Genomic DNA, 262 nt, shown 5'->3' with positions numbered 1-262 from the left:
GGGAATCATAGAGCATGAAAAGTTTGAAGCATGTTGGGGATTATCTAGTGCACGTGTCAAATCAAGGCTGGTGAGCCAAATATAGACCATCTCACTTATTTATAAGACCTGTGAGAGGTTAAAGATGTATTAATGTCTTAAAATAAGCTGCATTAAAGCCAGCACTGACCATAAACTACATCTCCCATAATGGACGCTGATAACAGCATCCAACCACTAGGTGGAGCTGCACAGGGTTCAAAAGTAGCCAGCAGCCAAATAA

Source organism: Austrofundulus limnaeus, unplaced genomic scaffold (assembly GCF_001266775.1).
Source record: "Austrofundulus limnaeus strain Quisiro unplaced genomic scaffold, Austrofundulus_limnaeus-1.0 Scaffold10579, whole genome shotgun sequence".
NCBI classification, from domain to species: domain Eukaryota; kingdom Metazoa; phylum Chordata; class Actinopteri; order Cyprinodontiformes; family Rivulidae; genus Austrofundulus; species Austrofundulus limnaeus.
Note: the sequence above shows the minus strand (reverse complement) of the source record.